The sequence below is a fragment of the Lycorma delicatula genome, chromosome 1 (genome assembly GCF_047948215.1).
Source record: "Lycorma delicatula isolate Av1 chromosome 1, ASM4794821v1, whole genome shotgun sequence".
NCBI lineage: Eukaryota > Metazoa > Arthropoda > Insecta > Hemiptera > Fulgoridae > Lycorma > Lycorma delicatula.
In genome coordinates, this window is record NC_134455.1 from 386,218,608 (window position 1) to 386,242,318 (window position 23,711).

General features: G+C 37.4%; 1 protein-coding gene across 3 annotated transcripts in view; it reads left to right on the forward strand.

Annotated features, from left to right (window-relative positions):
• The window catches only part of LOC142318461 (BTB/POZ domain-containing protein 6-like), a 58,659-nt gene that overhangs the window by 33,262 nt on the left and 1,686 nt on the right, over positions 1-23,711 (forward strand). The window contains exons 3-4 of one of the 3 annotated variants that reach the window (XR_012754921.1): positions 7,237-7,376; positions 17,717-17,820. The gene's annotated coding sequence lies outside the window, so the exon portion shown is untranslated. Of the gene's footprint in view, positions 1-7,236; positions 7,377-8,902; positions 8,988-17,716; positions 17,821-23,711 lie in introns of all 3 variants that reach the window. The other 2 variants (XR_012754927.1, XR_012754926.1) reach the window with 2 other exon arrangements.

Sequence of the window (23,711 nt, forward strand, 5' to 3'; positions counted from 1 at the left end):
ATATTTTTCTAGTGAGTCTATTCAACTCGTCTAACTCTGCTTCACTGTGTTTTATTATACCTAACGCATACGTGAGTGCTGGCACAGCATATGTGTTCACTACCTTCCCTTTATTTCCCCCATTAATTTCTGATTGTAAAATTAATTTTATTCTCTTTGCATACGTTTTCTTAGGTTTTTCTTCAATGGCTTTGAGCTCCATTATTATTATTTTTTATATATATTATTTTTGAGGTTTTTAGGGACATCGACTACTTTGGTTATTAGCCCCATTCCACATAAAAAAGAAATAAAATAAAATAAAAAAAAGTTCAGTGATTCACATTCTCATGAATCAAAAAAGTTTAAAATTTAACATTCTTCTATAACTACAGTTCCAAAAAGTTACTTCCTAGGCTTTCCTTTCGGCCATCCTTTCTTGCACCGTTTTTCCATCCTGCGAACGGCCTCAACTTCTGAACAAAGAGTGTCTGAGGCCTCAGACAAGGCATCTTCTTCTTTTTCTGATGCCAATGACGTTTGCCGGCTTACATGAGGGGATGAAAGTTTCATTGGTGCTGTTAGCATCGTTGCTATGGAGTCTAAACTAGCATGCGATGCACTTTCCGCGGCTGATGAGCTGGATTCTATCTCTAATGCAGTGCTGGGTCCAGCTGAAATAGATGCTCTCACCGAAGCTGTTCTTTGAGCTTTTGGAGGCTCCATTGCTGCAGTTTTTATATCATCTTTATCTGGTGCTTTCTCGATAATAACTTGCACCTCCATTTCGGTAGACTCGGGTTTTCTTGTCACAATTTCTTTAAGCTTGTGACTAGACGACGGAGTGATCCGTTTCTCTTTGCTAGATAAGTCAAGATTTTTTATTCTTACTTCAGTTGGTGGCTTTACAATCACAGATTTGGCTGGTTTTTTAAACGGCGCTGGCGCATCTCTCATGTCAACGGCGTAAGTCCGGGGATGAGCCTTCTCATCTATACTTTGTTTTCTCTGATAAGTCGACTCAATCTTTGAATCAATGATTCTTTCAATCATTGTCGCAAGGCTTGGTGCCATCTTGTTAAGCAACTGCTCCACATTAATTTTAGATGTGGAAGGGGCAGCCGCTGCTTCTGCATAAGAAGTCGATGTCGAGGTGTACGCTGATTAACAATTTTCTTCACTTCAGGATAACTGACCTTTTCAAGCGTTTTAACTTCCTGTATGGCTGTTTCTAATTTATATGTAGGGCAGTTCCTTGAACGACAGTTGTGGTGCCCTTTACAGTTAACGCAGATTGGTGGGTCTTTACATGGGTCACCCTCATGTGCTTTCTCCCCACATATACATATTTCCTGCACTTCGCATCTAGCTGCTGTGTGTCCGAATCGTTGACACTTATAACATCTCATCGGCTGTGGAATGAAAGCTCGTACATCAAGCCGATGGAAGCCAGCTCGTACCTTTTCAGGAAGGTTTGGCCTATTAAATGTTAAAACATGCGAGGCCGAAGGAACAACTTCACCATTTCTTCGCATGGTTAGTCTGCGACACTGAGTCACTCCCTGACTCGACATTTCTTGTACAATTTCTTCTTCTGTACAATTTAGAAAATCGCGTCAAACAACAACTCCTCTGGATGAGTTAAGTGTGCTATGCGGTTGGACAGAAACCGCAAATTCACCGATCTTCTTCAACGCCTGAACTTTCTGGGTTTGCATGTCGTTGATGGTTTCGACATTCAATCCATTTTCCAAGTTTTACGAATTTCCTTAACAGGACAACCAGCACAATTTGTTATTTCTCTTGCGATTAAAAATGGACTAACTTTTTGGAAGATTCCATTCTCCTTTGTAATAATTAAAAATCATGGTTTGGTAGCAATATTTCCAAACAACGACTTTTTCAATTCCCTACTGATTTTGTCAGCATCTCTCTTGATTTTATCTGACTCCTTACTGTTTTTCCTCTTCTCTTGTGGCGAATCAGAGGTTTCTAAACGAGGGTGTTTACGTGCACCCACTGGCATGTTTGTTTGTTCAAGTATGTTCGTTGTGTTAATCCCTTCTGTAGCAAGGCTAGCCGCCGGGGTACAGCCCCACTCCAGGGCTACTAACCTTGGAGGTCCGATCCGGTACTCCGGTGGAATCGACATATGACAGAGACATATGTGGCAGAGAGCAGAGGCGCAATCTTTGCACTGACTCCAGGCTTCTACTCACCGAAGCTTTCAAAGCTCCCATGCACCGAAATACATGGACACAATTGCTACATGCTTGCCATCGCAGGGGGCATGTGGACAACGGAAGGGTCTCCGTTACACCTGCAATAACATTGACCCTGGCCGCCACATCGCCAGCTCTAAAAGTGGTATGAGTCCATTTCCAAAATGGACTCATAATATAATAAACGATTATTCACTCGACGATTAGTCATCATAATAATAAACGATTATTCCATATCCTGCAGATAGCCGCAAAATCCAGTCCGTTTAGTAAGCTGAAGTTGCAAACAGGTCAGAAGTAAAAGAAAGTATAACCGAGAAATTTACTCGGAACCCCTTTAGCCAGCTATGTGTATTGTACATAAGTACAGCTTTTGCCGCCCTGGACGTGGGGATTACCTACCTCAGGGCATTATTATTATTATAATTATTATTATTATAATTCTATGGGCAAGCCCAGTAAAAAGCATCCTAGCCGGACCAAAGGCAAGGCGCAGAAGCTATAACTGTTTTTCTGACATGCGTTGTATATGGGAACATGAACTATTGAATACTATGGGTGAGATATATGAATTAAAGACAAAATATGAGACGTGAAAATATATGAACTGCCAAATGTTAATGGCCATTGTCTCCCACCTGCAGCTCTACTTGATCGTCCTCCCGCAGTAACAGGCGTTATCTTATCGCTTGAGCATGTGACGTACCGACGGACCAAGCGGAATGTATCCTGCAACACAGCCGACTGCATTGGTCGGAACAGATTTGCTAGTACACCAACGGATCTTAATGACTCATGCCGAGAACGTGGAATCTCTGCCATCGCGCCCAAAACCACCCGGACTACCATTACGCTCTCCTGGTCCAAAATCTCCTTGACTTGGTCTGCAAGATCCCTATATTTCACTATTTTTTTCCATGTACTTCCTCACTGTGCTGGTGGACAATGGAATTGTAACATAAATCAGAAAGGTGATCTTTTCCTGCTTCTTGGTCAGAACGATGTCTGGCCTATTATCCTCCACTGTCCTGTCCGTCAGAACAGTACGGTCGTAGTACAGTTTATACCGATCGTCTTCCGATACAGACTGAAGAGCATATATTTAAAATACGGGATTTAAACGGCAAGGAGACCTAGGTCCAAAGCGAGCCTCCGGTGAGCATCTTCGCCACATTGTTTTGTCGTATATTCCCTTGGGACTGTATATTCCCTTGGGCTAAAAACTGAAATCCGCTAACGATATGTTCGATGGACTCGTGGGTCGATCCACAAAGATGGCATAGGTCAATGGTTACAGCAGGATCCTTAACGACATGCTTTCTGTATCTGAGTGTGCTGACGACTTTATCCTGTATAGCAAAGGTCCTCCGACTCAGCAAACAACTCGGCATACTCCAGCCAGGCTACAGACGCATCTCGATCAACCGCTTCATCCATAAGCGCACATAATACCTCCAATGCAACTCCCTCGAACGCCACCTATCCATCACACTGATCTCAGAGAAGGTATCCTCAAGGGACTGGAATTTCTCATCACTGAGGTGTACTGGGGTTAGACTGTCACATTTATTGTATCCCCGTGGAGCAAGCTGGACTGGGTCTTCTCTAGGAAGTATTTCTGGAGATTCAGCAGCTGTTTTGCATGAACCTCCCGGAAATCCAGAACGCCTCTTCCTCCTCTATTCCTGGACAGGTGAAGCTGCTCGACGGAGCTGCGCGGGTGATGGGAGCGGTGTTGCGTGAACGATAAACGCATCGTTCTGTTAAGCCCTTCAAGGTCTGTCCGCGTGCAATTTATCACGCCAAAGCTATAGGAAATCCATGGAACGGAAAATATGTTAATGGCCTTTACCTTATTAGAACCACACAACTGGGAACTCATGACGGCTCTTACCCTACTCATAAAGCCAGATGTAAGGGCCTCTTTCGCTCGACTATGGGTAATTCCAATATTGTGCAGGAAGCATATGTCTCATCACGCTGCATTGCATTCATGAGTGCAGGAGCATCCATCTGCGGCACATCACACGTCTCATTCTGCGACCATTTTCCTCTCTTCATGGCATTGACCCTACAAGTTTTTCTCAAGACCAAAACTCATGCATATGTCGACACAGAACTTCTCGACTAATTTGACAAGTTGCCGGACCCCTTTTTCAGTGTCAGAAATAAGCTTAATATCATGCATATACACGAGGTGGCTAAAACTGTACTGCCCAAGAGCAAACCCCTTCTTGGACTTTTGTAAGATGGAAGACAAAGGGTTCAACGCTAAGCAAGATCATAGAGCGCTAAAGGAATCGCCCTGAAAAATTGTTGATCTGTGTTTCTCCGACCTTAACGGAGTTCTTATCTGGAATAGTCAACGAAAAATTTGTCCACCATTTACCCATAACAACACTTAGGCACTAAACTACAACGGGATCGACTATGTACAGTCGTAAGGCCTCTATCATCCAGGAGTTCAAGAGTGCCGATCCGAGTCAAAGGCCTTCCTATAGTCTATATAACGAGTATATAGGCTGCCCCAACTCTTCTTTGCCGTTACAGAGATAACGCTATCAATCACAAGCTGCTCTTTGCAGCCCCTACAACCCTGACGACACCCTTTCTGTTCCTCAGCCAAGATCTGATGCCTCTCAAGGTGCTTATTGATTATGGCAATGAGGACAGAAGTAAAAAGCTTATACATTGTAGGGAGACAGGTAATAGGTCTGTACTTGGACGGGTCTGCTGTCGCAGGAGAAAATTTCGGGATTAGATAGGTCATCCCCTGGGTGAAAAAGGTCGGCATTAGACTTGATCTCGCAAGATGGCAGAGTAAAATTCTGCAAGACGCTTGTGAACAGAAGAAAAGAGTTTGTACCAAAAATTATGCACTCCATCAATCCCTGGCGCCTTCCAACTATGGGGTTTCTTAACCGCCTCCTGTACATCTTTTGGAGTGATTAAATGATCTACCATTGTCTGGACTCTATCAACTCGTTTTCGTTCTTCACGAATCCACGTTGCCTCACTGTTATGCTGCGAGGAACACGACCAAAGCGGGTCCAATAACCCAAGAGATCCTCACTAGCAGGGGACGCGTTCGCCTGAGGTTGTTGCTTAGGTGAAACCTGCAACTACTTATACAGCTTCTTTTGATTGGTACGGAACAAGTGAGCTTGTTTCGAGCGCATGTTACTCTGCCCATACCGCCGTAGCCGACATGACAGTACCATCAATCGTTGCTTAACAAATCCAGGACTTCATGGCAGGTGGTGTTTTCCGGGTTCCATACGTTCGGATCATCGACCCCGCCACCAATCGGATCCTTCTACTGGGGTTAGCAGATGATATGAAACTGGACAGACAACCAATCTCTTTCCTCAGCTTATCGATTTTCATACACAGTCACTCCTCTCAAGGTGGACGCTAGGGACTCTTACGCATTGCAGGAGCGACGATTCGCTGGCCATTCTCTTTGACTGCCGTGATCGCACCGATGTACACTAACTCATGAAGTTCAATTATGGAGGGTACTAATTTTACTTTTCTTCAAGAATCTCATTAATAAGGCCCACTATGTTCCTCGTTTCGCGATTAACCCGCAGCCTTGGTATACGCTGTCTGGCCGACGGATCCATACCACCATACAGCATCTCGTTCTCTGCAAATTGATCGGAGAGGGGATTGTCGGGTCTTATCGCTTCTTATACAGCACTTTCATCAAAAGATGGGCTGGATAACAACCCTAACTCCCTAGAAACATCAGTTCGGATTAACGCCACCACATCCGCAGGAACCCTATTAGACGTAAATGGGATCTGCGCTGATCCAGGATGTTTTGGACAGACTTACATCGTAGCTCAGGGAACTTCTCAACCATCGCTTGGTGCAGCGGAACACTATACGGTTTCATGTCCGATTCCATTTTTGTTATAGTTAGGTAGGTACGGTAAAGGAAGGCATTCTGTTCATCTATCCATTTAAACCGCTTCCTACCCCGGGATTCTACAGCACTGGGTGACTGAATTTCTATTAATTTCCTAATAAATTCCTATTTATATTTTATTTTATTTCACGGTTTTTTTTTTTCTTTTTTATGCTCCCTCCTATCTCTTCTTTTTTCTTTTTTCCTGCAAGTTGTTATTTTAATAAAATCCTATTTGAGATATTTGTTCTCATTTAATGTTATAAAATTGTAAGTAATTACAGTATGAAATCTGTATGTATTTTTTTAACTTAATTTAATTAAATATTCACGACTAGTAACTGCTATGTAAATAAGATTTTTACTAAACGATATAATACTTAAGATTTAATTTTTAAAAATAAATAACTTTTGAAAAACTTTATCCGTTTTCTATATATAATTTAATATTTTTTTCCAATAAAAAAAAAAGTTAAGTTGTATTGTAAATATAATTGTTAAAATCTAATTTTTTTTTTTGTTTAACCCTTGGGGTTCGGAGTTAAGCATTACTGCAGAGGATGAAATGAATGATATGTAGCGTGTGTGAAAAATGCCATGCCAGACCGGGATTCGAACCTGAAACCTGAGGGTGAAAGGCCGAGACGCTATTACTGAGAGTGTCTAGTGTTTTGTAATTGCACGCATTGGTATAATTTTGTAGTATATTTTCTTGTTGTTCAAAAATAATTATCACGTTTAGTATATACAACATATTTTCTATGTTAAATTTTATAATACTACGCATGATTTTTTACCGTAAGAAGAAGCAGAAATATTTATCAAAAATTTAGTAAATACAGCCAATAAAAATTATAGAAGTACCTTGAATTTTCACTAAAATCTGAATAAATTATTTTTATAAGTACTTGGAATAAATGTTAACTGGTTTTAATTTAGATTGTAGGTATAACTTAGCCGACAAGTTTATATGCATAGCGGTATTCCTGAAGAAGTTAAATAATCTTTAATTTAGTTGACATCTTTCTTTCTTCTTTATAATACTTAGGATTTTATTTTAATTAATGCATATAACCCACTTTACTTAAAATAATGTATTCAATGTGTTTTTTTCTTTTGCAGGTGTTACTCACTTAAATATGCCAAACATTTTTACATTGAATACCTACAATACGAATTATTCTTCAAAGTTTTCTTTTGCTAACATGAAGTGGAAGATTGAAATTTCAAAAACCGCAAATCTATGTTACTTATGCCTTGCGGTTAGTATACACAAACACATACACGTATATATATATATTATTTTGAAGTAGCAATAGCAGCATAGTTTAATATGTTTGCATTTTAGTGTTCTAAATGATATTGACATATATTAAATTACTTTACATCAATCACAATTTTTTTTTATTTTCATGCTTCCAACATTTGGTTTACTTATTTTATGTTAGATTTACTACTTCGTAAAAAAATGTTTGTTTTATATTTATTACAGCGACTATTACCACTATTTTACTGTTGATTGATATGCATTTATTTCTTTATATTGTAACTATTAGACTCAAACTATAATGGTTTATATTATTTTTCGATTAATCCCACCTTTATTGGATATAATTTTTGTGCTCACTCCCAAGTATGAAGACATTAGAAATGTTCTGATGATAATCAGAGCTTACTTAATGTTAAACACTTTATTTAATGATTATTAAGTAAGAATAATTTTCAATTCTGACTGAAAAAGTTAGAATTTTTCACAAAAACCATCAAACACAAAAACGTAGAATGGTCTTCTACGTTTCGATTTTAAGTAAAAATATTATTATGAATGGGTTTTGAACGCAATTAATAAAAACAACTTTTGGAATAATAAAAATTAGTAATAGTATGAAAAGATACATGCATGGTGACTATGATTCAGATTAGATTAGGTATTTTAAATAATGTATCGCAGGCATTTGCAGAGTATTTTACCTCTACTTACACGTTGACTTATCTCTAGATAAAAATAGCTCAAGAATTAATGATGGGCAGAATTTATAGAAGAGACTGATCTATTTAACGTTTATAATATATTAATGTTAATAAAGTGTGAAGTGTTATTAGGAAGGTTTAAGAACCTACAAGTTCTTATGAATTGCTTAATACCCTTGAATGCATTTTAAAAAATGTTCAGAAATTTTCTGTAGACCACTAATTCATTTTCTATCTGTCTCATTTTCTATCTGTTTCTATCTGTCTAATGGTTTTCTACTAAAATGAAAAAAAAATGAAAGTTAGTTGTATTTAAATCATACATCAAGTCTTGTTTTAAAGTATGTAATTGACACCTAAATTTGACACATTATGATTGTATATAATAGGCACAAATAATATCCCTATAATAAGCATATTATAGGGCTCTTGTCAAATTTGTGGCCAGTCTTTGAACATATAATGTAACAAATATTTCTGCATTAGAGCCTTACATGCTTCAGGATTAGCATAGGTTTTGCTGTGATAACATTTTATTTTTCAAATTTGGCTTCACTCCCAATGCTGTTTTACCACCTAGTAGACTAACTCTCATGTACATGCTATTTATCTTGATTTTAATAAAATTTCAAAATACAATTAAATAAATCACACGGTTCTGGTTTTACACTACTGACGTTTTTAGAACTTACTCAAACAGTATAAGCAGTATATTGTGTAAAAATACATAACAAAGATTGTTTTTAAGTAGTTCAGGAGTTCCGTAACAGTTATTCATGTCACTTCTTTGTGACTGAAATTTGAAATACTGTTTCAGAAATCAGGTGGCAACAGTTGTAAGATTGATTTACATTTAAAAATTAAATCTTTGTTTCATCAGAGTGAAAATGTCATTTCAAAAAGTAAGTTATGAGATTTAATAAATATATTTAACAATATTATATATATAAGCAAGTTTTGGTCTACATTGTAAAAATGTATATTCAGTAATTATTACTATGTTATGCCAGTGGCCTTAGCTAGTGTTAATGCAGTAATTCTTGTAATGACTAATAAGATATGTTACCTTTAAAGTATGCTGAACAGTTGGGTACAACAGTTGGTTCGTACTAAACCACAGACAATTTCAAATAATAAAAAATTGAAGGATGGATACTTACATTTGTTTGCTACAAGTCTTACTATTAACCACACTATTCAGTATTGATTAAATCAAGGCATTTATCCTTAAACATAAAACTTTTTTTATTCTTGGTACAAAATATACAAAACTCTTGCAGGTGAAGTTGCAGTATTTGCCAATTCATTTTCCACTTTAGCTGTAGCAGTTAAATAACAAATATATTATCCTTTTTTTTATTTTTACAGCTGTTTTTCCCCCCTTTTAATCATTGATATGGAATAGTATTATAATCCATGATATGGAATAATGCCATCATAACTAACAGGATTCAAGAAAAATAAAGAATGGATGCAGGCAAACAGAATAACAATTTTAAACAATAGCACTTTTAATTTAACCAATTATGATAGCTATATTTGAGAAAAAACTGATAAATCATTTAAGTTAAAAACATTTTTCTAAAACATATTTTACCTTTAAAAAGTAATTTTGAACAATTACTTCCAGCAGTCATGTTGAATGAGTACTATGTTGTACAGCTATGTAATGCTCCTCAAATATCATACAAGTATTATAAATTATTCCGTTGTGCTGATAATAATTTGAATGTGTGTTTATCCCTAGCTGTATAATCCTAGAACATTTTGTAAAAAAAAAATACACTTTAACTACTAAGCTTCAAAATATTTTTAATATCATCCTCTGGTGACTCAATAGCAAGTATAGGGTGTGATTCAAAAGTTTAAATCTAATCCTAAACTTACATACTACACTGAAGCAAAAGGTATTTGTGGAATTTTAAACAGTTCTCAGTTAAGCAGTTAAAATATACTTTATCATATAGAAATCTTACCTCTATAAGAAACACACCACTTGCATCTTGTCCATGTTCAATCCCTTCTATTGCCAGCTAAGCTTCTTAGTAGCTCCCATTTCCTTTTATATTTTTCTATCATTTTTAGCACTTTCTGGCCACTTCTTGCATATACTGTTCCTAGTTTTCCTATTATGAATTATTCTGGTTAGGCTTCTATTCTATTTCACTCTTCTCATTACTTCTTAATTTTTATTTCAGCTTTCCATTTAATTTTCTCCTATTTCCTTAATGCCACATTTCAAATCCATCCAGCTTTCTTTTTTTCTCAGCCCATGTCCCCACCTATAAAGAAGAATATTCCAAACATATCATCACATAAGATGTTTTCTGTTGCTGGTTAACTTCCTAATTTGTTTCCTAATTCTGTTTTCTAAACTGTTTCCTAATTCAGGTACAGTTCTTTAATTTGTCTTCAATCTTTCAATTTATGTTTTGATTTTTAATATTTTTATATGTTTATTCTTTTTGGCATGATGAAAGCTTCTCCATATTTATAAAACATACGCAATCACCTTCATTCTTCTAAATTCATGAGTCAATCTTCATGCAGCTTTTTACTTACCTTAATTGTTTTCTATTCTTATCTTTTTTATTTTATATACTTTTTTTATTCTTATGTTTCCTTCTGTCTTCCTTTTTCCAGTCATCTCTAGTATTGTATCATTTATTAATCCTTTGTTCTTAATAGATCAAATTATTTTTTCAACTGCTGTTTTGCTGTTTTTATGGCTTCATCCATAATCATCCAAAATTCATTTGCACAATGCCTTATATAATTATATCCTTTAATACCGTGTATTTATCGTTTCTTGTTTTATGAACTGATTTTTTCTTTGAGATTCAGTTAATTTATTTTCATCATTCTTTTAATATTGCTTAATACTACTTTTATATTTTACTGCTATTACTACTACTACTACTACTAGAAGTATACAATTGTTATTAATGTCAGCTTCTATAATCCATGTACGTTTTTTTTATACTTTGAATTTATGTTTAGTAATTACAAATATAAAGACAATTCTATATATGTTTTCATTTCCTGTGATTTCCATATGGTGATTTCCATATGCAAAGTATTCTTTTATTTTTTAAAAATAAATTATTTGTCATGAACACATTATTTTCCTTATAAAATTCAATGAAATTTTATTCCCTTTCATTTACTATTATTCCCACTTCTTGATCTTCCTTTATTTCCCCTACCACAGGATATGGTCTCTCATTATTACCTTGTAGTAATTTCTATTTTTCTCTTCTATAAACTGTATTTTTCGATTTGCAAAAGGAGTATGTCATGGCATGGAAGAGAAAAATTCTAAATACACTAAATGAATGGGGTATACAAGGAAATCTTTATGCCTTTATCAGAGGTTTCTTCAGTAGTCGGTCCTTTAGAATTTGAGTTGATATGATGAAATCCAAAAGTTTCAAACTAGAAAACGGAGTGTCGCAGGAACTGTCTTAAGTCTTACTTAAATAGTATAACAAACTGTGTGAAAACCCATTATGTGTTCTTTATTTCTAGGTGATTTTTCAATTTATGCAGCATCTAGAACATTAGCTACTAACATTCTACATGCTATATCTAAAAGCTGCTTCAAAACCTGATAACCTGATTTAACCTGATAACCTTATTTAAAAACCACGGTGACAAGGGGGATTTTAATTTGCAGTTACTTCCTTGGGCTCTTTAAGGCAAGATTTTTAAACCCTCCACGAGAGCTATGAAAGCTGCCTAGAAGAATTTTAAACGAGGCAATAATTTCTGCTTGGTAGCTGCACTGGTACTCATGGGGTTTGCTAAATAGAAAAACAAGCCATCTCGTTCTGCCAAAACATCATGGGTCAATGGGGCAGAGCTGCCAGGCGTGGAATAATCAGCACGATGTCCATATAATGTAGCCAAAGGCTAATTATTCAAAATTTTGTTATTTATATGTGTAGGAAAGTCCCATATTTTTGCGGCATATCTTATCAATATGATCTCTCTTCTATAATGTAATGGAATTTTTCCAGCTTCCAGCATTAGCGGGGATATAACTGTGTTATATCTCTTCTGTTATTTATTACATCTAACTTTTGTAAATACGACTTTCTAGTGGATGAATATACAATACATCGGTAGACAAGTTCGATTGAATCAATGCTTTAAACAGACTCAGTATTTTTACTTAATCTGAGCCTCTTATCAACTGCAGAGGGCGGGATAGACATTCAAAATTTACAGATTTCTATGCCCAAGACGAAGTTTATGCTTCTCAAGAATGCAAACACATTATCGTACAGTCATAACCCCCATATTAAATATAAAGGCTGTGTAATAAGCCTAGTTAGAGTTCATAAGTACCTAGGTGTTTTGTTTGACGAGAAGTTGCTGTTTAGCAACCACATTAGGCAAGTACCGGCGGGCAGCGTCTCAGTGATGCACAAACGTAGGATTGCTCGGAAGGACTATGGGTTGTCTGGTTGTCAAATGTACAATTGTGTACCGAGGTGTCTTCGAAAGCATGACCTCATACGCGGGGCCTGTTTGGGCGCATAGGTTGGATATGAATACAGCCCTTCTTAAAAATTTAACGAATGCACAGCGCAGAGCCTTAATTGTATGCACTGGTGTTTTCAAAATAACTTCCTACGAGGTTACCACCGTATTGGGAAAGGCTCTTCCAATCGATTGAGTGGTGAAAATTCGGGCAGCCATCTGGAGATTGCGAAGAGATCGGGAGGTCGAGGTATTTGGGATGGAGTTTCGAGCCTGGCCATTACCGGAGGAGAACGGTGATCACAATGCACCGGATCTATATTTGGTTCAGTAGCCCATATTTCGGCTGTATAAGGGACTGCAGAGCCTCGCGATGGAAGCATGGCAGCTGGAATGTGACACCACGACTAAGGAAAGATCCTTGTATATATTTATACACGATCTGGGGGGATGATATGCCTCGAGTAATGGGTTCCCGGGTGCTAACCAATCATGTTAATTAAAACCAATTTCTGTTTCGGTTCCTCCTGGCAGCTGATGAGCTTTGCATCTGCGGGGATGTCCAGTCAAATAAACACCTGATATTTGACTGCCCTACTGTTGTGGGGGGGGGGGCAGAGACCAGGCCACCCTGGAACTTAAAGGTCATGGGGGAAATTGGTCACTCACAAGCGGCGAGTCAATGTGGCGAGGGCCGCATTGTCGGATATCGTGGGAGGTCCTTTATGCAGTTGCTATGTTCTACCTACATCAGTAGTTTATCTAAGGGAAAAGACTTCTGCCGCACTGCTGGGTGAAACTAACTAGAGATTTATACGGGTGACCACCAGCCAATTAATGCTCCAAGCGATTTAATATGATGGACAGGTAGTTGCTGGCATTCAACGATCTAGACGTGTCAACCAATTGCTGTATAGACAAGTAAATTTTAATGTCATGTATATTTTTAGTAGTTGACACGTTGCACTTACCCATTTTAGTAAATGTATGACAAGTGAGCGATTAGGAGACTTAAGCCGGTGGTGTCTGGCACCGCGCTTAGTTCGCTCACGCTGTTAGGTAAGCTCTAGGAGCTGTTTAGGACAGTGGTCGCTTAACTGTTTCGAGTTTCAGTAGCCGTTTCTGGCATAGACATTCGTTCTTTTGTTTTAGGGAACCGAATGGTGTGGTGGCGGGAGAAATGCCAGGCAAACCAATTATCTGAGCTCCACTTGATATTAGATAAACATGTAATAATGTTTAGGGCTTTTTTGCATTATCACTCAAGTGCTGTATATGTAATCCCCATGAAAGGGATTTATCTAGTAAAAGACCTAAAAATCCCACATTATTCTTGTATTCAATTGGATGGTCTTTGTGGCTCAAATCAATACTTCGGTAAAGAATTCTTTTCCTATAGAAGTGTACGCTGCACGTTTTCTCGCTGCAAGTTTGAAACCATTATTCCTCGCAACAACATTGAGGCAATTATCGCTCGTTGCAATTTGTATTGACCATATCTGTAGTGTTGCTGACATACATATTTGCCAGATCATCGACATAAACACTTTTGCCGATTTCTGCTGGAATAGCTAATATTAATTTATTGATGGCGATCGTAAACAAAGTACCGCTCAACGACGAGCCCTGTGATATAGAATTTTCAAATCTTTTTTCTGGTGAATATTCATTATTAATGCGTACATTAAAAGTTCGGTCGTTTATATAAATACTGAGTAAAATTTTTAGATTGCCGCGAATGCCGCATTCATATAACGGAAGCATTATTCCATGTTTCAGGTCATATTGAATGCCTTCTGCAGATCATAGAAGACTCCGACGCAATGTTTTCTTGTGATGAAGCTATTATATATCATGTTCTCTAAGTTAATCATTTTATCAGTAGTTGAGTAGTATTGTCGAAATCTGCTTGATGTGAGGATAAAGGATTTTATTTTTATAAAATTCAAACGAGTCGATTACTTATCATTTTTTCAACACTTTTTCCATAGTGCATGTCAAAGAAATAAGACTATTATAATCTATTTGGATTTCTTAAATATTTATCTTCCTTTGGAACTTGAAAAATATGTACTCTTTTCCACTGCTGTGGGTACGCTCCATTCCGCCATATCTGATTATGTAGTTCTAACAAACTAAATTTTGCAATGGTTTTCAGCTGCCTGATCAAGACATAATGAATTTCATCCAGACCAGCGCTGTATTTTCGGCTTTCTCCAACATTTACACAATTTCTTCTATTTTGAATGGTACATTATACGAATAATTAATTTCCGTTGTGAAAGTTAGCAGATCGTCAAGTTTAGTTTTTTGCTTTCTGAAATATTCATCGTAGTTAGCCATAATTCTGGCTCCTCAAAACGATTCGCTAGCAGCTCTGACATTTCGTTTGGAGTATCTTTAACGTCATTTTCATATTGAAGGCAAGTTGTGGGAGCAAAGCTTGCATACCCGCAAATCGCCTTCACTTTCTTCCAAACGTCTGATGCTGTTGCGTTTCTGTCAATGGATGACACGTATTGCTGCCAGGATCGTTTTTTAAAGTATCATCAGTTCATTTGCATACGCCCTGTATTTTTTTAAGGCAATTTGATTTGTAAATTCCTTATGAGTGAGAGGCTTCATTCCATTGTCTATTATTCTTTCAATCTTGGTAGTCTATATGGGGGCAAGTGTGCCTAGAAACTGGTTTGTATCAATAGCAGTTGAAGCAGGAACTGCAACCACAGCCTGAGCATAAGTTGTTGTTACTCTAGGCTTGCGTGCGCTTACAATCTTCTTTGCTTCGAAGTATCTGACCTTCTGCAGGGTTTTGAATTCCTGCACAGCCACCTCGTCGTTTTAAGCAGGAGAGTTTCTTGATCTACATGAATGCTGTCCTTTGCATTTTACACAAGAAGGAGGTTACTGCATGGTTCTCCCTCATGAATTTCCTCACCACATATGCATATTTGTGGCCTTTTGCACCAAGCAGCGATGTGGCCAAAAAGGTAGACACCTGAAGCATCCCATTATTTGCAGCCAAAAAGCCCATCACATCCATGCCGTGCACGTACTTTCTCCGGCAGGGTTGGTTTGTTAAAAGTAAGGACATGAGAGGCAGACGGAAGAACTTTGCCGTTCCTTCTCATTTTATCCTTCGGCATTGAATAACTCCTTGAGGTGTCATCTCTTCTACAATCGCCTGTTTTGTTCAATTGAGTAAATCCCCACAAACCACAACACCCTTTGAAGTGTTGAGAGTTCTGTGAGGATCGAGCCGTACAGCAAATTCACCTGTCTTTTTTAGCCCAAGGATCTTCCGCGACTGGTTGCCATTAGTCGTCTATACATGTAGTCCGTTGCAAGTTTTACGGATTTCTTTTACTGGGCCTCTAGCACAATTATTTATTTCTCAAGCGATAATTAAAGGGCTTATCCTGAAAAATTACCATCCTCTGTACTAATTACCAGATATTTTGGTTTACAAAAAACTGCTAGGAGAGTTATGAGACCGCAAGGTCTCATAACTCTCCCGTCCGTTTTCATAACTCAACATCCGTTTTCCTTCAGGAGAAATGGGTAGTTCAAGACGAGGGTGTTTACGTGAACCCTCTGTCACGATTGGAGATTGTTCAACTTGAATGATTTTCTGTCTCTTCTGTAGCAAGACTAGCCGGCGGGGTACACCCCCACTCCAGGGCTACCAACCCTAGAGGTCCGGTCCGGTATTCCGGTGGAATCGGCTTATATTCTAGCAGAGAGTGGATGCGCAATCTCTGCACTTACTCCAGGCCCCTACACACCGAAATATTCAGGCTACCATTCGTCGATATACATTGCCTTAACTACCATACCTTAACAACATGTTTGCCATAGAGGGGGGCATGTCAATTACACTTGCAATCACTTCGACCCTGGCCGCCACATCGCCGCTCTAAAGATGGTGTGAATGCATTTCCTTAATCATTAAAGTTTCTCATATCTGTAGGTGGCTGAAAATCCATTCCTTGTATTACGGCCCTAGGTGGAATCGGGCCGAAGAAAATTCCATCTCCGAAGGAAAACACTCGGAGCCCGTTAGCCAGCATTATCAATAGTAAACATGCACAGCTGTTTCCGCTCTGGACGTGGAACATAGATGGTATCTTCCGGACGTGGGAATTATCTACCTCGGTGCATTATTATTATTATAATAACTACGTAAAATTACTATCCGTATTTTAAATAATATTTTTAATATTTTAAATATTTTAAAAAATATTTTAAATAACTTACTTAAAATTTGTAATCCATTTCTGAAAAAAGTCATTAAAATATAAAAGCGGGTGTAAAGGGCCCGCAATTATTAAACCACATCCTTAGATAAATTCGTCCTCTGTTATTTTGAAACCTGCATTGCAGTTTTCCTTAAATCTTCGTTTTATAAGATTTGTATTTCCGGTTTCGCGGGACCTGGAGATGGGATTTGTTCAATCTGAACTTTAGTTTCAGATTCCTTCATCTTTGTTTGAATTTGGGTCGCCCATTGAATTAGTCGTAGGCTCAGTTTTAGGTGAAGTAAGACACTGTTGTTTTTGCAGATCTATTTTTGTTAAAGATGACTTTGGGCTGCTGTCCCTCATTGTTTGGTTCTTTAATTTCTGATTAATTATTCTTTCTACCAATGTTGTTTATACATATCAGCGGGTCCCTGCACGGATCATCCGGGTGCAACAGGTTGCCACACTTGCAAATCTGTTTCCTCGTGCATCTCGCAGCCGTGTGTCTGAATATTTGACATCCAAATACGGCAATGGTGTTGGGATGAACAGACGCACATCAAGCTTATGAAAATCTGCCTTTATTCTCTCCGGACATTTAGGTTTGTTAAATGATAACACGTGTAATGTGTGACTTCTCAGTTTCAGGCTAAATAGAAAAAAGAGAAATAAATTTATAAGAAATATTTAGTTTAGCTTTTAATATCCTGGTTGAACCGCGAACATGCGACAATATATTGCATAATACGCGTATATAAGATTTATATGTATTCGATGATGATTCTGTCATATTAAATTTTGAAAACTCTGAAACTCTGTATTCTTATTAACTCTAATATTACTTTAGTGCTAGCTGTATTTTTTTCTAATTTATATGCGTTTTTTTTTTATTGGCTGTGGAGCAGTTTTCCCTGGAGTTTCAATCCCTACTGGAGATTCTTGTAAAATTTACATGATTAGAAGTAGTGTTAATAATTATGTAAAGGCAACTGACATCATAACACTAGAGGTACGTAGATTCCATTACTGTAATTTTATAACAATGTGAATGATTATAAGTCTTATATAATTGCATTCTCTCTCTTTCTCTCTCAATCTCTCTCTCTCTCACTCTCTCTCTCTCTCTCTGTGTGTGTGTGTGTGTGTGTGTGTGTGTGTGTGTGTGTGCGTGCGTGTGCGTGCGTGCGAGCGCGTGCGTGTGTGTTTTGAGTCATTGTCAAAACACTAGTGATAATAATATAAAAACTATCAGATACACTTGCATAAGTCAAGAGAATATTTACGAATGAATATGTAAAAAAGTGCGGACATTAAGTTCTATATTTGTAGCATGACACCATAATATTATACATTGTCTAGCTGTGTTTTTAGGTAAGGAAGTAAATGGAAATAATATTTTTAAGATTACGCTATAAATACATTACTAACCGACCATACATATGAAAAGTGATAACAACTACGTTCGTAAAACTCTTCTGAGTTCATCAAATTTATAAGATTTCTTTTCTGAATGAGCCAAGTTCCATGAATATGCATACTCTGCAATCTTCCTTCTTGTTAAACTACTTTAACATACATTTTCTTTTATTATTTGTAAAACCTCACTACCAGAGTGATTTTCTGTAAAGTAGGTATGCAGATCTAGTATCTCAGTTTATTGAGCTGCTAATTTATTGCACCATAAAAGTGCCTTATTAATCAAATAAATGTACAAATGTGTATATAATTAAATAATTTCTTAATTATTATAATTTCGAACAGTTGCCCATCTCCCGCCTGCGGAGGAGGCTTTACAGCCTCGCGATGGAAGCACGGAAGCAAGAATAGCACGCCACGACTAAGGGAAGGTCCTTGTATAGATTTATACAGGATCGATCTGGAGGAATGTTATGCCTTTCCATCCTTTTTAAGGGCAACGGGAGCCCGACTGCTCTTCAAACATGTAAATTTAAATTAATATTTGTTTCGGTTCCACCTGACAGTTGATGAGCTGTGCGTGTGCGGGGAGGTCCAGTCGAACGAGCACATGATGTTGGACTGTCCGCTCTTGGAGAGACCAGAACTCAGGCCACCCTGGAAAGTAGACGTCAAGGGGAAAATTGGCCACTCACAAGCGGCGAGTCAATGTAGCGAGAGCTGACTTGTCGGACAGTGTGGGAGTTCCTTGATGCGGTTGCTTTGTTCAACCGACATCAGCAGTTTGCCTAAAGGAAGTGACTAATACGACGCTGCTGTAGGAAGCTAGCTACTCTTAATAGATACTCTTAATCGGATAGAGATATTAATCTGGCTGGCTACCAGCTAGATTACGGTTCAACGCTTTAATGGTAGACAGGTACTTGCTGGTATTCAGCGCACTAGGCGTGGCAGCTAATTGCTGTCGTTGACGAGATAAATTTAATTATTGACAGTCATTTATGTTTTATTAGTTGACGGGGTGCGCCTACCCATTTTATTGATAGATTACAAGTGGGCGGTGGACACGCAAGCGAGTGGGTCTAGTACGGTACCAAGCTTATTCCGCTAACGCTTTCAGGTTAGCACTAGAAGCTGCTTAAGATACTGGTCGCTGAACTATTTTGAGGCTCAGTGGCCGGTATTGGCACAGACATTCGGTCTTATGCAACCGCATCAAGGAACTCCCACACGGTCCAACAATACGGCTCTCGCCAAATTGACTCGCTGAATGTGACTGGCCAATTTTCCCCTTGACCTCTAAGTTCTAGTGTGGCCCGATCTCTGCCTCCCCCCCAGTCAGACTTCAGGTGTTCATTTGACTGGACCTCCACGCAGACGGACAGTTCATCAGGTGCCAGGCGGAACCGAAACAAATATTGGTTCAAATTATCATGGTTGGTGAGCCCGTGGGTACCCGTTGCTCTTAAAAACGAACTCGAGGCATACCATCTCCCAGATCCCGTATAAACTTGTACGGGGATCTTCCCTTAGACGTGGTATCCACTCCAGCTGCGATGCTTCCATCGTGAGGCTCTGCAGCCTCTTCCGCAGGCGGGAGACTAGCAACTGAACGAAATTTAGATCCGGTGCATTGCGATCACCGTTCCGTTTCGGTATTGGCTCAGCCCGAAACCATATCACAAATACCTCGGCCTCCCGACCTCTTCGCTATCTCCACACGGCTGTCCGAACTTTCACCACTAAATCGATTCGGAGAGCCTGTCCCAATACGGTGTTTGCCTTGTAGGAAGGTGTTTTAAAAACTCCAGTGCATACAATTAAGGCTCTGCGCTAAGCACTCCTTAAATTTTGAACAAGTGCTCTATTCTTATCCAACCTATGCGCCCAAACGGGCGCCGAGAAATCATGCTTTCGCAGACACCTCGGTACACCACGTATATTTGTACAGTCAGACAACCCATAGTCCTTCCGAGCAATCCTCCTAAGTTTGTGCATCACTGATACGGTGAGACGGTGTCTGCCACTACTTGCCTAATGTGGCTGCTAAACAGCAACTTCTCATCAAACAAAACACCTAGGTACTTATGAACTCTCACGCGGCTGATTAAGCAGCCTTTATACTTTATTTGGGAGTTTCGACTGTAATTTGTCTGCATCCTTGAGAAGCATAAACTTCTTTTTCGGCACAGAAATCTTTTAATTTTGAATGTCAATCCAGCCCTTCGTGGTCGATAAGGCCGCTTGCACTCGATCTACCAGCTGCGATCGTGAATTACCAAGAATTAAAAGGAGAGAGTCATCGGCGAAAGCCTGGGTCTTGACCCCTTCTGTGAAGGTCAATCTCAGAAACCCGTCAAATACCAGGTTCCACATCACGGGAACGAGATCGCAATCCTGCGGGCTTCACCTGGTGACCGATTTTCCACAGCTAGATGCGATCCTTTAAACAGAGTCGTACGATTAGACAAATAGTCACATACGATGTCCTGCACGGCTATTGGGATATTGAGCGTTCCAACTCATAGACAGAACTCCAACACAAGAAAGGAAATGCTGCCTTATATCTATAAAAATTGTCAGAACATATGTACAGTCGGCGCTTTCCACCTCGACAAGAGCATTTAAGATGCAGTCCTCAATGCCAAACCCTTTCGCTTTTTTTAAAGCCATACTTGCCTCGAATTTCAAAACAGTTCACCTCAATGCTTTCCCATAGCCGTTCCACAACCACTCTTTCAATCAACTTCCTGATTATTATTTCGTGTAATATACGAATAGTAAAAGTATCATTTACTCAATACGCCTCCTTACTTTTACTATTTCCAGTTTTACACTTTTATAAACCAAATTTTTTACATTAAACCGTTCTTAACAAATTCGTACATTTTTCAAAGCTTTACACAAACTCTTTGTAAGTATATCAGCAATATTATTCTCAGTTTCAACTTTAATCATATCCATAACTCCTTTTTCATAATTTTCATTCACATAATGATAATGAACTTTTGTGTTTTCTGAGTTGTTCAAGAAATTTCCATATTTTGCTATTGCTAATACTCTTGAATTGCCTTCAAATATTTTTACACGCTCTTTAACTTTTACTTTAAAAGTTTCCTTTAACATATCAATTACAAATTTAATATCAGTTACCGCCTCTGACAAAGCCACATATTCAGCAAATGTCAAAGAATTTTTCACAGAGTTTTGCTTGTGAGATCTCCAGTAAATTACATCATTAAATAATCTAATAACATAACTACTTTTCTTTTTCGTGTTTAGCCTCCAGGAATTACCGTTCAGGTATTAGTTCAAAGGATGAATGAGGATGATAAGTACGAGTGTAAATGAAGTGTAGTCTTGTACAGTCTCAGTACGACCATTCCTGAGATGTGTGGTTAATTGAAACCCAACCACCAAAGAACACTGGTTTCCATGATCTAGTGCTTAAATCCGTATAAAAGTAACTGCCGTTACTAGGAGTTGAACGCTGGAAATTTCAACTTCCAAGTCAGCTGATTTGGGAAGATTTCACCACTAGACCAACCCAGTGGGTTACCTTACAACCTACTTTCTGTATAACCTAACAATATCCCATTATCTACTTTTTTATTTCATTTGGAGTTTCTATTTTGTTCTGGAAATCTTACAAAAACTTTACTTTCATATAAATGTAAATTAGAAACATCTGGTTTCTTTCAAAAAAATATTTCATATGGTGTTTTTGTTTCTATTGCATTACCTAAATTTTAGGCCAATATTTCTTATGAATCTGTGCTTCATCCAATAAACAACATGATAAATTCATAATTTTTCTATTAATCTTTTCTGCTGTTCCATTTAATTCATGTACATAAACAGAGGGCAATTATTAATAATTATTCCTTTTTCTTTAACAAAATTATAGATTTTCCTATTAAAATATTCCTTAACATTATCACATCTTAAAACTTTAATTCTTTTACCAGTTATATTTTCTATTTCATTTACAAATTCAATTAAACAATTGCAAACTTCTTCTTTTGATTTAATTGTATATACTTTAGCTATTTTACTCTAATCATCAATATATGATATGAAATATTTTTCTCCTTTATATCCTGTTGTACTAAAAAGTCCATAGACACCTGTGTGCACAATTTCCAATGTATCTCCTGCTTTACTTCTGTTATTTTTAAATGATTTGTTATTTATCTTATTCTCAACACAAATCTTACATTTCATAAATTCATTTTCTAACTCATTAGGAATTCCTTTTAATAACTGATATTTTCATAAAATATTCAAATATTTTAAATTTACATGGCCTAGTAATCTATGCCATTTCTCCTTTTTACTCATACTTTCAACTTTTTTATTAGCAATGTTCACATATGATTCCTCTGATTTTAAATTGATTTTCATAATATAAAATCCTTTTTCATTGAAAGCTAAAGCTATAATATTATTATTGTTATTCAAAATTTTAGTTGTTCCTCCTTTGGAAACAATGGTATTGTTCTCAGTTATTTTACTATAACTTATTAAATTCGAATGCATATTTTTTATATAAAAAAACATTTTTCATTTTTACTTTATTTAGTTTACCATAGACGTTAAAATAACTTACCACATTTCCAACTTAGTAACTTTAACAATCCCATGATCTTCTAAATAAAACTTAATAGGTTTTTCAATAAAATTCAATTTTCAAAATACTTTTCATCATTAATTATATGATTTGTGCATCCACTGTCAAGCAACTATTTTATTTTATTTACTTATTTATTTCAATTTTATTTCACTTTATTTCAATTTGAATTACTTAGGTTACTATTATTTGCCGCATGATAGTTGACTGCTGTGATCCAAACGCTGCTCTCCTCATTCCTTTGTCCGTGTTGGTCGAACAGTTGTGAATTCCCGTTGCCAATTCCTTTGTTGCTGACTGCTTGAGCTGCCACATCCTCTCATGCTGTTACCTCTTCCGGCTCCACGTCATTGTGCTGCTCGCTATCTTTCACCGCTTTCAGTTGCTTTGCCACCATATTGCAATTATTTTCAAATGACCAATTTTGCAACACTTGAAACATGTTCTTTCTTCTTCGTTTCTATTAGCCATAAATGCATTGGATTTGTTTTCTTGATATTCTTTTTGATGATGTTTTTACTCTGCCATCTATATTTTGATCTTTACGTAATCTGCAGTCTGATATTCTGCTTTCAACGTATCTATCAGATCATCAATATAACTGTATGACTCTGGCAATGTATTTAATATATATATCAACTTTTCTTTCTTTGTCACTGTTGCACGAGCACTTTTCAACTCATTTACATACTTCTCAAAATCAGAGAAAGGTGATGATGAATCACTGTAATTTATTAGTTCCAGTTTTTCCAATCTGTTTCTGTAAACTATTTGTACTGCCATAGATTCTTTTAAATATAAACAATCAAACTTTTCGATTATATTATATACTATCGTCATCTCACACACAAATT